Below are 18,727 nucleotides of genomic sequence, written 5' to 3'. Positions count from 1 at the left end.
AGCTGTAAGACTTTGATTTTTCTCTTTGCTGAATCTGTTATTGATATGTCTGGTCATTGTTTGTAATATCAGTGTCTGCACAATCAGGGCGATGATCTGTTTTGGAGCAAAAAGCTGCCGCAGGAGAAACCAGAGAAACTAGACAAACCGGAAAGAGCAACCCGGCAAAAGATTAAAGCTGTGAAAAAGACTGCCCACAGGAAAAGAACCACTGCATCTTCTAATCCGGCCCCTGATGATGAGGTGGATAATCCGGACTTTGAGGTAGAGCTTGACTCACTTGGTTTATTTTTCATGTGTCTTATTGATGATGATATTTGTCAGGATGATGCCGAAGCCAGCCACGCGGATGTTGCAGATGTAATTATTCTCTCTTCCGATTCAGAAATTTTGCCTTCACAAAAAATCCGTCAGGCAAACCGGAAAGTTAAATTTTCTCATCCTCTTGCTTATTTGGATCCTAAACTTCTTATGAAGAATCAACAACACGAAGCTCGCCGCACCACCCGGCACAGCGGCCAGGTAGTTACCTCCGCTGGTTTACCGAACACTCCGGTTCGGAAACGTCATTCCGAGGTCTCTAATTCGCTTGTCAGTGCTTGTCCTAAAGCGGGCTGCTTTCGTCAACCTCTTAATCCGTCTGACTCCGATTACCAGGTTATTTCCCACTCATCTTCTGGCGAGTCATCGGCTACTCAGCTCCCATCGCTCAAAACGGTGCTTGGGTAAGCTATATTTATTGTGATGTTTGCAGTATATTGCTCTAGAACATATGATGTATTTAATTTTTTTATTCTTCTCAGGGCCAAATCTAGGCCAAGAAAGAAGGCCCGCCTGGACAAAGCGGCCGAAGAAGATGTCATTCTTGAACCGGGCAAAACACCCAATCTTGAAGCGGCTGTCCCTGAGGATATTCCCATTGATCCACCGCAGCCAGATGATGATCTTATTGTTGAAGAGATACCTACTGATACCTCAGGTCCTACCCATCAGCCCACAGGTTCCATCCGGATTGAACATTCCACTGGTCCAGCAAACCCTACTAACAAGCCAACAGCTCCGGTGCAAACCGGCGGTACCAAGGATGATGAGGTTGTCATTATTGGTACTGGCCATACTGAGCCAAGCAACCCTGTCGCTTTATCCAAACATTCTGCCAAGGAAGAGTTTGCTGCTTTTGGCAAAGGCAAGTGGAACACCGATCTAACGACTTACGCTGCTCTGAACACCCAAGATATCCATTCCGGCTATCTGAACCGGCTGTATACCAGCCGTGACTATGAAGCCGGTCTGGTTAACATGATGAAAGATAAATATGAGGTAACTTCCATATGCTCCTTCCTGCTTGTATGCTTTCATTCTTGCTGACTCTCCTAGCCCCTAAGGGCCGGTTTGAAATATTCTTTCAAACCGGGACTTAATAATATAAACCTTGATGCTTTGAAATTTTGCTGATGTAGCCCCCAAGGGCCGGTTCAACTTAGTGTAGTTAAACCGGTACTTTAAGAAATTGAAACTGCCGCATCAGAATACATATGATCAAATAGCCATTAGCCCCCAAGTGCCAAGTTGAATGCTTGTATTGATCTTGGGACTTTGTAAACAACTGAAAGATGAAGATCGAATACGCATTAGCCCCCAAGTGCTAAGCGCATAACTTGTTATGTGGTTGGTACTTGAATCCTTCTACCGATTTGTTGAAACATATATCTGTGTGCCTGCAGGCGGAGCTGAAGGCGAAAGAAAACCAAGTCATCGATCTGCAAGAAAATCTGAAAACCCAACAGGCTGAAACCTCCAAAGCCAAAGAGGAATTGGCCAGTGCCTTAAGCGCCATGGAACAACTTAAGGAGAACTTCAAGAAGAAATAGGCGGATTGGGCCACTGAAAATTCCGCTTTGATCAAACGAGCAGAGGATGCCGAGGCTGCACTAAAACCAGTGACAGATGAACTGACCAGCATAAAGCGGCACATTCATGCCATGACCACTGCTATCTTTGGTAAGTCAGCTTGCCTTCTGAATTGGTTCTGCCTTCTTACAGAGTCGCCGGTTTATTAACCCTTTATTGTATTTCAGGGACACGCATTGGTCACTTGGGGTCAGATGTGCGGAAGAAATTGAAAGCCGCCTATACCTTGGTTGAACAATTGTATACTGGTGCCTAGCGGATCATCTGTACCGCGTCTCATAATAAACCGGCGCCCACTTTGATTCAAGATACTCTGATGAAACTGTCAGTGCTTCCTGCCCGGGTTGAACAGCTGAAGAAATCTGCTGCTCGAATCGGTGCAATCAATGCTTTAATCCGAGCAAAAGCCTAGGTGTCGGATTTTGATCCTATTGAAGCGGCTCAGGGCTATCCCAGGTTGAAGGAAGACGGGTCAGAATTTGGTGAAGCGGATTTGCGAGCAATAAACCGGGAGGTACGCCCGCTAGCTTGTCAACTGGCTGAGGAAGCAGACTTGTCCCATTATCAAGCCCAATATGACAGTCAGAACAAGCGAATTGCTGCACCAATCCATGAATCAGAAAACCTGATCCCTCCAATCCGTAAGCATACTTACGCTCCCGATATTGACCCGTCATTGCTAATCCATGATGAGGCTGTTTTTCAAGCATTAATGGGAATAGACTGGACAACTGTGGATTTCCAGCCACTGGGTAGAGAAACGGAAGCTGAAGCGGCGCAAGATAACCCACAACCATCAGGCCAGGCTGGTGGCCAAGCTTAAACCGGAAGCCGGTTTGAAAACTGCCTCTCCTTTGTGAAAAACAATCATGTTATTATGGGCACCATGTTGCCTTGTAATAGGCTAGCTGATACCTTTGATGTTGATATGCCTTCGTGCATAACTTGTTCTTCCTGCGGTAATGAACTTTCCAAAACACTTTCTGAAATAAGAAATTCGTCAAGTGCCACCGCGGTTGTACCGTCAGGTGGAGTATGATGTCTGTATATATAAAGTCAAAACATCCAAAACAAAATTTTAAGTATATGATCAAAATTTTGAGATACATAATACCTGCCACCGTTGAGTGTGAAGTTGGCTTGGCCAACCTTGAAGCGGAGTTTTGCAGACCCACACTGTTGGAGGAAATAACAACTCCTGTATATATATATATATATGACGTTGTTTATCATGTAAAGCGTGCCGGGTTATAATAAACACCGTGTTACTCCATAAGAGGATGTTAACAACAAGGATCAAACCGGACAAATAGTCTCCGAATTGACGTGAACTGTGTTCCGTCAATTGATTGGTTTAAAAAAACTTTGTCAGTTTAAAAACACAATGAAAAGCAAAAAAAACCCTTCAAAGAAAAGTATGATGCAAAAGCAACGAAAAAAACATTTGCCAAAAAAGATTTATTTGAGATGATCAAATGGCGTTACCATGGCCAAACACGACCAAGCTCCCGTTAGGTGTAACTATGGTTCTAGTCAGGCAGGTCCCCAAGTGATTCTGTGGCATGTATGCCGACCAAATGGCGTGGTCATGGTTCGGGTTCGACCAAGCCCCCAAGTCATTCTGTGGCCTTAGGCCGATCAAGAGGCATGACTGGTTCAGACATGACCAAGTCCCCAAGTGATCTGGTGGCTCTCGCCTATCAAGAGGCATGGTATTGGTTCGGACACGACCAATCCTCCAAGTGATATAACATGATGCTTTTAGCAAAGCGAACTCAAGGGGTAAACCGGAGGCCGCTTTAGAGCAACTCCGTGTAACCTCACATGATGTAAAAGAACAGATACCCCGCTTTAGCTGAGGTTCCGGTTTATTATACTTAATCATAATATATACATTGTCGTAATATGTACATGAGTATAGCCAATGGCTCAGGTATAGTAAGGCCGAAGATGAGCTATATTCCACGGCCTGTTACTCTCCTCCTCTGATGTGCGTGAGTCCTTATGCTCTCGAATATCGATCAGATAGTACGACCCGTTGTGTAGATTCTTGCTGGTCACGAAAGGACCCTCCCAAGGTGGGGATAGCTTATGCATATCAGTCTGATCTTGGATGAGCCGAAGCACCAAATCTCCTTCCTGAAAGACTCTGGTTCTGACTCGGCGACTGTGATAACGACGAAGATCCTGCTGGTAAATCGCCGATCGGGCGGCTGCGATGTCACGCTCTTCATCCAACCGGTCCAAAGCATCTTGCCGTGTTATCTCGTTGTCCGCTTCAATATAAGCCGTGACACGAGGTGAATCATGACAGATATCACTGGGGAGAACCGCCTCTGCTCCATAAACCATGAAGAATGGTGTGTATCCTGTTGATCTGTTGGGTGTTGTATTGATGCTCCATAACACAGATGGTAATTCTTCTACCCAACAACCCGGCGTTCTCTGCAAAGGAACCATGAGCCGGGGCTTGATGCCTCTCAAGATCTCTTGATTAGCTCTTTCTGCTTGACCATTGGACTGTGGATGTGCCATTGATGAAACGTCGAGCCGGATGTGCTCCCGTTCGTAGAACTCCTTCATAGCACCTTTGGACAAATTGGTACCATTATCTGTGATAATACTGTGCGGAAAGCCAAACCGGAAAATCACCTTTTTGATGAACTGAACTGCCGTGGCCGCATCACACTTGCTAACAGGTTCTGCCTCCACCCACTTTGTAAACTTGTCAACCGCCACCAGGAGGTGGGTCTTCTTATCTTTGGACCTTTTGAAAGGCCCAACCATATCCAGCCCCCAAGTCGCAAACGGCCAAGTAATTGGAATCATTCTCAATTCTTGAGCCGGTACATGAGCACGTCATGAAAACCTTTGGCAACCATCACATCGTCTGACCAGATCCTCCACATCAGCATGAGCAGTTAACCAATAGAAACCATGGCGAAACGCTTTAGCCACCAGAGACTTTGAACCGGTGTGGTGACCACAATCTCCTTCGTGGATCTCATGCAAAATTTCACGGCCTTCTTCAGGAGACACGCAACGTTGAAAAGCTCCTGATACACTGCAATGATGCAACTCACCATTGATGACAGCCATGGACTTGGATCACCGAATTATCTGCCGGGCCAAAATCTCATCTTCTGGCAACTCGCCCCGGTTCTTGTACGCCAGGTAAGGAAGCGTCCAATCCGGAATAACATGAAGAACTGCCACCAATTGAGCCTCCGGATCAGGAATAGCCAAATCCTCTTCACCAGGGATCTTCACCGACGGGTTGTGCAGCACATCCAGAAAAACATTGGGCGGGACCGGTTTGCGCTAAGAGCCCAGTCGGCTTAAAGCGTCCGCCGCTTCATTTTTCCGCCGGTCCACGTGGTCCACCTGATAGCCTCTGAAATAACCCGCAACAATATCCACCTCACGATGATATGCTGCCATGAGTGGGTCCTTGGAGTCCCAAGTGCCAGACACCTGCTGAGCCACAAGGTCCGAGTCACCGAAGCACTTAACTCGACTTAGATTCATCTCCTTAGCCATCCTGAGACCATGGAGCAAGGCTTCATACTCAGCTGCATTGTTAGTACAAGGGAACATTAAACGGAGAACATAACAAAACTTATCACCTCGTGGGGAAGTTAATACGACTCCAACCCCGAGCCTTCCAACTGCCTGGATCCGTCAAAATGGATGGTCCAATACGTATGATCCGGCTTTTCTTCAGGTGCTTGCATTTCCGTCCAATCATTGATGAAATCAACAAGTGCTTGAGACTTAACCGCTGTCCGAGGCACATACTTCAAACCGTACGGCCCCAGCTCTATGGCCCACTTTGCAATCCGGCCAGTTGCTTCCCGGTTCTGGATGATATCTCCCAAAGGAACAGAACTGACTACCGTAATTGAGTGCCCTTGGAAATATTGTTTAAGCTTCCAGCTTGCCATAAAAACTCCATACACCAGCTTCTGCCAATGCGGATACCTTTGTTTGGACTCAATGAGCACCTTGTTGATATAATAGACCGGACGTTGAACCGGATGCTCCTTGCCTGCCTCTTTTTGCTCCACCACAATAGCTACGCTGACCGCCCGAACATTAGCTGCAACATATAGCAGTAACGGTTCCTTGTCAACGGGAGCGGCGAGCATAGGCGGATTGGCCAATTGCCGCTTTAAGTCCTCAAATGCTTCATCTGCAGCAGAACTCCAGATAAAATGATCCGTCTTTTTCAACATCTGATACAAAGGGATTGCCTTCTCACCCAGGCGACTGATAAACCGGCTTAGTGCAGCAATCCGGCCTACCAGGCGTTGAACATCATTGATACACTTCAGTTTAGCCAGGGAGGTGATAGCCGTGATCTTCTCCGGATTAGCCTCAATTCCCCTGTTGGACACTAGAAAACCCAATAGCTTGCCCGCCGGTACACCAAAGACACACTTGTCCGGATTAAGCATCATCTTGTATGTTCTGAGGTTATCAAAGGTTTCTCTCAAATCATCAATTAGAGTCTCCTTCTCCCTGGTTTAACCACGATATCATCCACGTAAGCATGTACATTACGACCAATCTACTTGTGAAGACAATTTTGTACACACCATTGGTAAGTTGCTTGGGCACTCTTGAGCCCGAAGGGCATAGACACATAGCAGAAGGCTCCAAAGGGAGTTATAAATGCTATCTTCTCCTGGTCCTTAACTGCCATTTTGATCTGATGATAGCCAAAATACGCATCCAAAAAACTTAAACGCTCACAGCCCGCCGTAGCATCAATAATTTGATCAATACGGGGGAGAGCAAAAGGATCTGCTGGACAAGCCTTATTAAGATCTGTGTAATCCACACACATGCGCCAGGTGCTGTTTTTCTTGAGGACCAGCACCGGATTGGCAAGCCACTCAGGGTGAAAAACCTCAACAATAAAGCCAGCTGCTAAGAGCCTGGCTACTTCTTCTCCAATTGCCTTGCATCTTTCTTCATTAAACTGGCGGAGGAACTGTTTCACCGGTTTATATTTAGGATCCACATTAAGTGTGTGCTCAGCGAGTTGCCTCGGTACACCTGGCATGTCAGAGGGCTTCCATGCAAAAATGTCCCGATTCTCACGGATGAACTCGATGAGCGCACTTTCCTATTTCGGATCCAAGTTGGCACTGATGCTGAACTGCTTGGACGAATCACCAGGTACGAAGTCAACAAGCTTAGTTTCTGCTGCCGATTTGAACTTCCGGGCCGGATCATGCTCCGTAGTTGGCTTCTTCAACGGAGTCATGTCCGCCGGATCAACATTGTCTTTATAGTACTTCAACTCCTCGGTGGCACAAACCGACTCTGCATAAGCCACATCTCCTTCCTCGCATTCCAAAGCGATTTTGCGGCTTCCCTGAACCGTTATTGTCCCCTTGTGACCGGGCATCTTGAGCTGCAAATACACATAACAGCATCGAGCCATAAACTTGGCGTATGCCGGTCGCCCAAACAGGGCATGATATGGACTTTGGATTTTCACCACTTCAAACGTCAATGTCTCCGACCTGGAATCATGATCATCCCCAAAGGCCACTTCAAGAGCTATCTTACCAACGGGATATGCTAATCTGCTAGGCACTACACCATGGAATACTCTATTGGACGGTTTGAGATTCTTATCTGTTAGTCCCATACAACGGAAGGTTTCATAGTATAGGATGTTAATGCTGCTCCCTCCATCCATGAGCACCTTGGTGAACTTATAACCTCCCACCTGAGGCGCCACCACCAGAGCCAACTGACCCGGATTATCGACCTGGGGTGGGTGATCCTCTCTGCTCCATATGATTGGCTGTTCGGACCAACGTAGATAACAGGGTGTGGCCGGTTCAACAGAGTTGACTGCCCGCCTCTGAACCTTCCGGTCTCGCTTGTCCAAGCTAGTGGTGAAGACATGGTACTGCCCACTACTCAACTGCTTTGGGTTGCTCTGGTAACCTGACTGTTGTTGCTGTTGGTTGTAACCACCCTGGTTGTTCTGACTATTTTGACCATTATGTCCGCCCGGATTACCATTAAATCCTGAACCAGAACTTCCTCCACCGTAACCCGGCCCGGACCCTGAGCCACCGCCAGATCCGTGATCATACCGGAAATTATTAGAATTCTTGAACTCCTGCATAATAAAGCAATCCTTCCAAAGGTGGTTTGCTGGCTCCTCCTTCGTCCCATGTCTTGGACAGGGCTGGCTTAGCAGATAGTTCAGGCGGTTTGGGTTAGGGTTGGGCGCTTCACTATGATTTTTCGGCCTACCCTTGCGTCGCTGGCCATTGGCCTGTGCGTTGGTATTAGCCACAAAATCCATGTTACCATCCGCTTTATGCTTGCCTCCTCCGCCATTGCCTACCCAGTGATGCTGCTGACCTTTGGAGTTGCTGTTCTTCTTCCCTTTCCCTGTCTTGTCATCATCAGATTTAGGATCCTTGGTACTATCAGAATCAGCATATTTTACCAAAGCGGCCATAAGGGTCCCCATGTCGGTGCAATGACGCTTCATCCGTCCCAATTTCAAGTTCAGGGGCCGAAACCGATAGTTGCCCTCTAGGGTTAATACTGCGGTGTCAGCATTGATGCGGTCTGAGGAGTGCATAACTTGTGAAACCCGGCGCACCCAATGAGTCGTTGATTCTCCTTCCTCCTGGACGCATGCAGCTAAGTCCACTATCGACATAGGCTGTTTACAGGTATCCTTGAAATTGTTGATAAACTGGGCTCGTAATTGGGCCCATGAACTGATAGAATTAGCTAGCGAGCTTTTTAACCAAGTACGGGCCATTCCTTCAAGCATCATGGTGAAGTATTTCGCACACGCCGTGTCATCCACATCCAGCATCTCCATGGCCATCTCATAGCTCTCCACCCATGTCTCTGGAGGTTGATCCGCCGTGTAATTTGGTACCTTGCGCGGGCCTTTGAAATCCTTGGGCAGGCGCACGTTGCGTAAAGCGGGGATAAGGCAAGGCACCCCCAAAGAACTAGAAGTGACACCAGGTTCGATCGAGATGGTCGGACGAACCGGCGTGAGCTGCCGAGCCTGATGCTGTGCGGCTAGCTCGGCCTCCCTGCGCGCTCGGGCCCGGTTCACCACTTCCTAAGCGTCATCAGCACCACCCGTCGGGTTGTTGCCACGGGGTGCTCCACGTCGTTCATTACTCGACACTGCTGGCTCATCCATATGTCTGCTATAGCTCCGGCTTGGACGGGGGGTCGAGTGGATCCGTTCGTGGCTGTACGAGTACGCTTCCTGTTGGGTCAAAGCTGTCCTCAGAAGTTCCTTGACCCGTCGCGTCTCTACTGCCTGCGGCGAGTCACCTTCAATTGGAATGGCCTCCAGTCGTGTAGCAGCGGCAACAAGATTGTCCATTGGGTTGGAATAGTGACCCAGAGGTGTTAAAGCATCCTGAGGTACAACGGTGTTTTGACGAGGCGGGTCCATCCGACGGGGCTGAACCGGTGCACCGGTCCCAGGGGCTTCTGCCCGATTCACCTCCAGCGGATTGCCGGCTCTTGGTCCTGGAGTGTTGAAAAGGTCTCTGGCCTCGAAAACCGGAGGTAAACGGGATCGGTGCTTCCTCCTCATGACTTCATGCGACGCGCTTTGGTCCAACATAAGCCTGTAGGCCTGTGCGTCTAAAGCGGCCCGCTCTGCGGCCATCCTGGTATCCTCAACTGCCAGATCCGTCTTGGCCTGAGTGATTTGTTCCTTTACCTTTGCAATCTCTGTGTTGTGAACATCCTGATCTGGCGGATTAACTTCCGCCATAAGCACAGCCAACACATCAAATAGTTCTGATAGAACCTGAGCCGGCGGGTGCACAGGGCCTCCTGCCCTGGCAGCCGTCGCCGCTGCTGAATCGGAGATCGTTGCCGCGGCTATCGAAGAATGAAGCGTTGCTTGTGTTCCGGTCATGAATATTCCAACCCGGTTAGGCAGATCGGAGGGGTCCGGAATACTGTCGCCATCGGAACAGCTCTCAATCCGGCCATCTTGTAGCTGATAAAGAGATTCGGTTTCTCCGGTCGAGGATTCGTCACCGGAACAAACGACAGTCGCCCCGTGAAGCTCTGATCTGTCCTCATAACTTCCTACATGGATCACTCCCACGAAGGTACGCTTCATGGCCGGTTTAACCCGGGCGGATTGCGCACGCTGAGCCGTCTTGACGAGGTCGGTGCAGATGTCCGGCTCAGGGCCCGGTTCACCGATCTTGCCAATGAAAACGTGAATGCTACCAAAGGGGACCCGGTACCCGTACTCAATTGAGCCGGCCTCGGGGCCCCGGCCTGCATCATCGATGTAGAGCTTGCCGCGATGACTCTTAGTCATCCGTCCTACAGCGTAGCCCTCGAGTCCTTCAAAGCGGCCCTCCAAGAACCGGAAACCATCGTGCGATGGCCCCACGGTGGGCACCAACTATCGTGGTTTTGTCACGGCAGATGTCCTAGAGAAAGGACTTAGTCGTGGAGCCATCGCGACAGGTTAGCTTGAAGGGGTTAAAGCGGACACAAGGACGCAAGGGAGTTTATACTAGTTCGGCCCCTTCGATGAAGGTAAAAGCCTACGTCTAGTTGTGATGGAATTGATGGGTGTTTCGATGACTAGGGAGCAAACAAGCTTCGCCTATGTCTCGAGTTGTTGTCTATTGTCCTTGAACCGCCGCCGAGTCGTCCCCTTATATACATGGGTGACGCCCGTCGGTTTATAGAGTCCCAACACCGGCTCATAGATGTGTCCGGTTTGGTCTCTACTTATTCCTAACTTATGATACAAGTTACATATTGACGCCGGTTTACGGCTACAGGCTCTCAACTGATTATGGGTCTTGAGCCCTCATCTATCTTCATGGGCTTTAACCTGCTTAACTACTAATGAAGTTAATCCGGCCCAGATAGGCCAGTTTACACCTAGTAGTAATATCCCCAACAGGGACTATATCGAAGATTAACTCTTCACTTCGGAAATTGTTCGGGGATCTGAAGACCACGTCAAGTGTTACTGAGCCTGTACAGTTGGCTTCTACACCTAGTATAACGCCTTTAAAGGTCGTTCTTGTGGGCTTAATCCTTGAGGGATCTATGCCCATTTTCCGCATTGTATCCTGATAAAGCAGGTTCAGGCTACTGCCGCCGTCCATGAGGACTCTTGTGAGATGAAATCCGTCGATAATTGGGTCGAGAACCAATGCGGCAAAGTCGCCATGACGGATGCTAGTGGGATGGTCCCTTCGATCAAAAGTGATCGGGTAGGAGGACCATGGGTTGAACTTTTGGGCGACTGGCTCCATCGCGTATACGTCCCGTAGCGCACGCTTCCACTCCCGCTTGGGAATGTGGGTTGCGTATATCATGTTCACCATCCGCACTTGTGGGGGAAAGCCCTTCTGTCCATTGTTGTTCGGCGGCTTGGGCTCCTCGTCGTCGCTGTGCAGCCCCTTGTCTCTGTTTTCGGCCCTTAACTTGCCTGCCTGCTTGAACACCCAACAATCCCTGTTAGTGTGATTGGCTGGCCTTTCGGGGGGTGCCATGTATCTGGCACAAGCGATCGAGTATTCGGTCCAAACTGGACGGGCCCTGAGTATTCTTTTTGAATGGCTTTTTCCGCTGACCGGATTTATAGCCTTTGAATCCGGCATTGACTGCCGTGTCTTCATTGCTGTCGCTGCTAACGCGGCGTTTTTGCTTATTCCGACATGTCCTGCCACTTTTGTCCTTGGTATCCGAATTACCAGGGTTCTTTGATAAGTTGTTACTGCGAGCTAGCCAGCTCTCTTCTCCCGCACAAAAGCGGGTCATGAGTGTCGTGAGGGCTGCCATGGATTTCGGCTTTTCCTGTCCCAGGTGCCGGGCAAGCCACTCGTCGCGGATGTTATGCTTGAAGGCTGCTAGGGCCTCTGCGTCCGGACAGTCGACTATCTGGTTTTTCTTTGTTAGGAACCATGTCCAGAATTGTCTGGCCGATTCCTCTGGCTGCTGAATTATGTGGCTTAAGTCGTCGGCATCCGGTGGTCGCACGTAAGTGCCCTGGAAGTTGTCGAGGAATGTGGCTTCCAGGTCCTCCCAAGAACCAATTGAGTCTGCTGGCAAGCTGTTAAGCGAATGCCGAGCCGGTCCTTTAAGTTTGAGCGGGAGGTATTTGATGGCGTGTAGATCATCGTCGCGTGCCATGTGGATGTGAAGGAGATAATCCTGGATCCATACCGCCGGATCTGTTGTGCCATCATATGATTCGATGTTTACGGGTTTGAAACCCTCTGGGATTTTATGATCCATTACTTCATTCGTGAAGCATAGCGGGTGTGCGGCGCCTCTGTACTGGGCTATATCACGACGTAGCTCGGAAGAGCTATGTCTGTTGTGTTTGGCCCAGCCGGATTTGTTGTATCCGGAGTGAAGATCATTGTCACATGCCGTAGGGCGCCTGCGCGATCCGTAGATCGATCTTGTTTGTCTTGCCTTATCCTCCAGTATGTCTCGCAGGTCTGGCACATTTTCCCGTGCCTTAGTTGAGCGACGTCGGGGCATGGCTTGGGTGGAGGGCCGAGAGGCCTCTCTGTCGCGGCCGCGAGGTGGCCGGTCTGCCATGTCATGCGCTGGTGATGTAGGTGCTTCCTCCTCTGATCGGGGTAGCGGCCTGCGCTTTGGGTAACTCTTGGAGGGGCGTTCGAGTTCATACTCTTTGGCCGCAAGGACTTCAGTTCATCTGTCAGCTAGCAAATCTTGGGCAGCTCTGAGCTGTTGCTGCTTTTTCTTGAGGCTGCTTGCCGTGGTTAAAAGCCTGTGTTTAAAACGCTCTTGTTCGACAGGGTCTGATGGTATGACGAATTCGTCGTCATCGAGGCTTGCCTCGTCTTCGGAGGGAGGCGTATAGTTATCATCCTCGACCTCTCGGTCTGCCGCTCTCTCATGAGGGCTGGCTTCTCCATCTTCCTGTGCCGAATCTTGCTGAGGTGGGTGTTCTTCGGTGCTATCCGGGGTAGTATTATCTCCCGTGCCGGAATCACCATTTTTGCTTTGGCGGGATTTAGAGCGGCGCCGCTGACGCCGGCGCTTTGGCTGTTTCTTGGGGGCGTCATCCCCCACTGTTCCATCACCATCTTCATCTTTTGGAGTATCCACCATATATATGTCATATGACGAGGTGGCCTTCCAGCGCCCTACAGGTGCTGGTTCCTGTTCGTCTCCTACATCGTCGTCCATGCCGTCGATGTCTTCGGAGCCGAAGTCAAGCATGTCGGTTAGATCGTCGATAGTGGCTACAAAGTGGGTGGTGGGTGGGCTTTGAATTTCCTCATCGTCCGTATCCCACCCTCGCTGACCGTAGTCCGGCCAGGGCTCTCCTGATAAAGAGAGAGACTTAAGGGAATTCAGGATGTCGCCAAAAGTCGAATGCTGAAAGATGTCTGCGGTGGTGAACTCCATTATCGGCGCCCAATCAGATTCGATTGGGAGGGGCGCGGGGGGTTCAGAGTCCGGGGAGGAGTCCGGATCCTCGGAGTCACGGGTCGTGCAGAGTGCGGGGCTAGCGTTCGGCTGGATCGCTTTTGGGATCGCAGCCCCTAAGGTGACGTCCAACCGCTCATCCTCGATTGGCGCAATAGGCTCCGAGTTAGGGGTCGGAACCGATGCGTGTGCGGCCTCCAGGACACTGTCCGAGGGCAGAGCTAGATCATGCCCCTCGAGATAGTGCGGCGTGCTTGGCCGTGGCTCGAACCCATCGAAGATCAAGTCTCCGCGGATGTCAGCCGTGTAGTTTAAGCTTCCAAACCTGACTTGATGGCCAGGGGCGTAGCTTTCGATCTGCTCCAGGTGGCCGAGCGAATTGGCCCGCAGAGTGAAGCCGCCGAAGACGAAGATCTGTCTGGGGAGAAAAGTCTCACCCTGGACCGCATCATTGTTGATGATCAAAGGAGCCGTCGGGCCTAAAGGCGACGACACAGAGGAACTCTCAATGAAAGCACCAATGTCGGTGTCAAAACCGGCGGATCTCGGGTAGTGGGTCCCGAACTGTGCGTCTAGGCCGGATGGTAATAGGAGGCAGGGAACACGATGTTTTACCCAGGTTCGGGCCCTCTTGATGGAGGTAAAACCCTACGTCCTGCTTGATTAATATTGATGATATGGGTAGTACAAGAGTAGATCTACCACGAGATCAAGGAGGCTAAACCCTAGAAGCTAGCCTATGGTATGATTGTTGTATATGGAGTGGATTGCCTACGGACTACAACCTTCCGGTTTATATAGACACCGGATAGGGTTAGGGTTACATAGAGTCGGTTACAATGGTAGGAGATCTTGAATATCCGCATCGCCAAGCTTGCCTTCCACGCCAAGGGAAGTCCCATCCAGACACGGGACGAAGTCTTCAATCTTGTATCTTCATAGTCCAGGAGTCCGGGTGAAGGTATAGTCCGGTTACCCGAACACCCCCTAATCCAGGACTCCCTCAACGTCCTCAAGCCATTTTGCGGAATCTGGGCTCTTCATCGCTTCCTCATAGTTCGTAGGTTCGTCATGGTCAAGTAACATGACCTCCAGAACAGGATTACCATACCACTCTGGTGCGGATCTTACTCTGGTTGACCTACGAGGTTCGGTAGTAACTTGATCTGAAGTTTCATGATCATCATCATTAGCTTCCTCACTAATTGCTGTAGGTGTCATAGGAACCAGTTTCTATGATGAACTACTCTCCAATAAGGGAGCAGGTACAGTTACCTCATCAAGTTCTACCTTCCTCCCATTCACTTCTTTCGAGAGAAACTCCCTCTCTAGAAATGATCCATTCTTAGCAACAAATGTCTTGCCTTCGGATCTATGATAGAAGATGTACCCAACAATCTCCTTTGGGTATCCTATGAAGACACATTTCTCTGATTTGGGTTCGAGCTTATCAGGTTGAAGTTTTTTCACATAAGCATCGCAGCCCCAAACTTTAAGAAATGACAACTTTGGTTTCTTGCCAAACCATAGTTCATAAGGCGTCGTCTCAACGGATTTAGATGGTGCCCTATTTAACGTGAATGCAGCTGTATCTAAAGCATAACCCAAAACGATAGTGGTAAATCAGTAAGAGACATCATAGATCGCACCATATCTAGTAAAGTACGATTATGACGTTCGGACACACCATTACGCTGTGGTGTTCTGGGTGGCATGAGTTGCGAAACTATTCCGCATTGTTTCAAATGAAGACCAAACTCGTAACTCAAATATTCTCCTCCACGATCAGATCGTAGAAACTTTATTTTCTTGTTATGATGATTTTCCACTTCACTCTGAAATTCTTTGAACTTTTCAAATGTTTCAGACTTATGTTTCATTAAATAGATATACCCATATCTGTTCAAATCATCTGTGAAGGTGAGAAAATAACGATATCCGCTGTGAGCCTCAATATTCATCGGACCACATACATCAGTACGTATGATTTCCAATAAATCTGTTGCTCGCTCTATTGTTCCAGAGAATGGCATTTTAGTCATCTTGCCCATGAGGTATGGTTCGCAAGTACCAAGTGATTCATAATCAAGTGATTCCAAAAGTCCATCAGAATGGAGTTTCTTCATGAGCTTTACATCAATATGACCTAAATGGCAGTGCCACAAATAAGTTGCACTATCATTATCAACTCTGCATCTTTTGGCTTCAACATTATGAATATGTGTATCACTACTATCGAGATTCATGAAAAATAGACCACTCTTCAAGGGTGCATGACCATAAAATATATTACTCATATAAATAGAACAACCATTATTCTCAGATTTAAATGAATAACCGTCTCGCATCAAACAAGATCCAGATATAATGTTCATGCTCAATGCTGACACCAAATAACAATTATTCAGGTCTAAAACTAATCCCGAAGGTAGATGTAGAGGTAGCGTGCCGACGGTGATCACATCGACTTTGTAACCATTTCCCACGCGCATCATCACCTCATCCTTAGCCAATCTTTGCTTAATCCGTAGTCCTTGTTTCGAGTTGCAAATATTAGCAACAAAACCAATATCAAATACCCAGGTGCTACTGCGAGCTTTAGTAAGGTACACATCAATAACATGTATATCACATATACCTTTGTTCACCTTGCCATCCTTCTTATCCGCCAAATAATTGGGGCAGTTCCGCTTCCAGTGGCCAGTCCCTTTGTAGTAGAAGCACTCAGTCTCAGGCTTAGGTCCAGATGTGACGCCCCCGGTTTGACCGTACACTAATCATACATGCAAACGTGTACGATCAAGATCAGGGACTCACGAGAAGATATCACAACACAACTCTACAAATAAAATAAGTCATACAAGCATCATATTACAAGCCAGGGGCCTCGAAGGCTCGAATACAAGAGCTCGATCATAGACGAGTAAGCGGAAGCAACAATATCTGAGTACAGACATAAGTTAAACAAGTTTGCCTTAAGAAGGCTAGCACAAACTGGGATACAGATCGAAAGAGGCGCATGCCTCCTGCCTGGGATCCTCCTAAACTATTCCTGATCGTCGTCAGCGGGCAGCACGTAGTAGTAGGCACCTTCGGTGTAGTAGGAGTCATCGTCGACGGTGGCGTCTGGCTCCTGGGCTCCAACATCTGGTTGCGACAACCAGGTAGAAGGGATAGGGGAAAAGAAGGAGAAAGCAACCATGAGTACTCATCCAAAGTACTCGCAAGCAAGGAGCTACACTACATATGTATGCATTGGTATCAACTGGAATAAGGCTATCATATGTGGACTGAACTGCAGAATGCCGGAATAAGAGGGGGATAGCTAGTACTTTCGAAGACTACGCTTCTGGCGGCCTCCGTCTTGCAGCATGTAGAAGAGAGTAGACTGAAGTCCGCCAAGTAGCATCGCATAGCATAATCCTAACCGATGATCCTCCCCTCGTCGCCCTGTGAGAGAGCGACCACCGGTTGTATCTGGCACTTTGAAGGGTGTATTTTATTAAGTATCCGGTTCTAGTTGTCATAAGGTCAAGGTACCACTCCAAGTCGTCCTGTTACCGAAGATCACGGCTATTCGAATAGATTAACTTCCCTGCAGGGGTGCACCACACAACCCAACACGCTCGATCCCATTTGGCCGGACACACTTTCCTGGGTCATGCCCGGCCTCGGAAGATCAACACGTCGCAGCCCTACCTAGGCACAACAGAGAGGTCAGCACGCCGGTCTAAATCCTACGGCGCAGGGGTCTGGGCCCATCGCCCTTTGCACACCTGCACGTTGCGTACGCGGCCGGTGAGCAGACCTAGCAACCTCCATTACAAAGGAAGTTGCGTTACGCGGTGCAACCCGGTGCGCGCCACTCAGTCGCTGACGTCACGAAGGCTTCGGCTGATACCACAACGTCGAGTGCCCATAACTGTCCCCGCGTAGATGGTTAGTGCGTATAGGTCAATAGCCAGACTCAGATCAAATACCAAGATCTCATTAAACGTGTTAAGTATCCGCGAACACCGACCAGGGCCAGGCCCACCTCTCTCCTAGGTGGTCTCAACCTGCCCTGTCGCTCCGCCTCAAAGTAACAGTCGGGGGCCGTCGGGAACCCAGACCCACCTCTACCGGGATGGAGCCACCTGCCCCTTCAGCCCCCATCTCCGAACAGCATCACAAGTAATGTAATAGTATAAGGTGTATAGTATATGCCCATGATCACTTCCCGAAGTGATCACGGCCCAGTAGTATAGCATGGCAGACGGACAAGAGTGTAGGGCCACTTATGGAACACTAGGATCCTATACTAAGCATTAGGATAGCAGGTAAAGGTAACAACAGTAGTAGCAAGGACAGGCTATGCATCAGGATAGGAATAACGAAAAGCAGTAACATGCTACACTACTCTAATGCAAGTAGTAGAGAGAAGAGTAGGCGATATCTGGTGATCAAAAAGGGGGGCTTGCCTGGTTGCTCTGGCAAGAGAGAGTGGTCGTCAACACCGTAGTCGTACTGGGTAGCAGCGGCGTCGGTCTCGGTGTCTAGCCAGAGAAGAGGGGAAGAAACAATAAATATAATGCAAACAAATGCATGATGATCCATGACATGACAAAGCGTGATGCTAGGTGTGCCCTAACGCGGTACGAGGTGGTACCGGTGAAGGGGGGAAACATCAGGGAAATTATCCTCGGTGTTTCGCGTTTTCGGACAAACGAACCGGAGGGGGAAAGTTGCGTGTTCACTATGCTAGGGATGCGTGGCGGATGAACGGGCTGCACATTCGAATTCGTCTCGTCGTTCTGAGCAACTTTCATGTACAAAGTATTTTCATCCGAGTTACGGATTAAAAGATATGATTTTCTAAAGATTTAATTCATTTTCTGATTTTAATTATATATTTAATTCCAACCTTATCCAAAACAGTGTGTGATGACGTAGGCATGACATCAGAGTGATGTCAGCAGTCAACTGTGCAGTTGACTGGGTCAACTATGTGTGGGTCCCGCATGTCATTGATTGATTAGGCTAATCAGGGGTTAATTAAGTTAACTACTAATTAGGTTAATCTAATCAAGATTAATTAATTTAATTTAATTAATTCTTTAATTAGTTAATTAATTAATTTAATAATTAATATTTATTTAGTTATTATTATTATTATTATTATTATTTTAATTCTTAATTCTTTTTTTAATTAAAACATTCTGGGCATGGGGCCCATCTGTCATAGGCCCCAGGGGCCGATGCGGGTTTGCAGGCGCTACAGGCGCAGGGGTGCCCGCACACCCGAGGCCACCAGGGGAGAAGAGCGCCGGCCACGGCAAAGGGCCGGAGCTGGGCGGCGCAGCAACGG

This window comes from Triticum aestivum, chromosome 3A (genome assembly GCF_018294505.1).
Source record: "Triticum aestivum cultivar Chinese Spring chromosome 3A, IWGSC CS RefSeq v2.1, whole genome shotgun sequence".
Lineage (NCBI taxonomy): Eukaryota > Viridiplantae > Streptophyta > Magnoliopsida > Poales > Poaceae > Triticum > Triticum aestivum.
The sequence above is the reverse complement of the archived record's forward strand: the minus strand, read 5'-3'. Positions refer to the sequence as shown.